We start from the raw sequence: 318 nt of genomic DNA, 5'->3' as shown, positions 1-318 counted from the left end.
AGTTCGTTTATGGATCCTCATACCTGAGGGGGCTGTCTTGGGCCAAAGGAAAGACAGAAAGCTGCACGCCATTTATTATGCGAGTCGGATTTTGGATGATGCACAAGTCAATTACTCCACCACTGAGAAGGAGTTACTCGCTATTGTCTTTGCCTTTGAGAATTTTCGGTCTTACTTGGTCGGGTCGAAGGTGATTGTGTACACCGACCATGCTGCTTTGAGGTACCTCCTATCCAAGAAGGATGCCAAGCCGAGGTTAATCAGATGGATTCTCTTGCTGCAAGAGTTTGACTTGGAGATCAGAGATAGGAAGGGTAC

The sequence above is a fragment of the Tarenaya hassleriana genome, unplaced genomic scaffold, assembly GCF_000463585.1.
Source record: "Tarenaya hassleriana unplaced genomic scaffold, ASM46358v1 Cleome6, whole genome shotgun sequence".
In the NCBI taxonomy this organism is placed as follows: domain Eukaryota; kingdom Viridiplantae; phylum Streptophyta; class Magnoliopsida; order Brassicales; family Cleomaceae; genus Tarenaya; species Tarenaya hassleriana.
The sequence above is the reverse complement of the archived record's forward strand: the minus strand, read 5'-3'. Positions refer to the sequence as shown.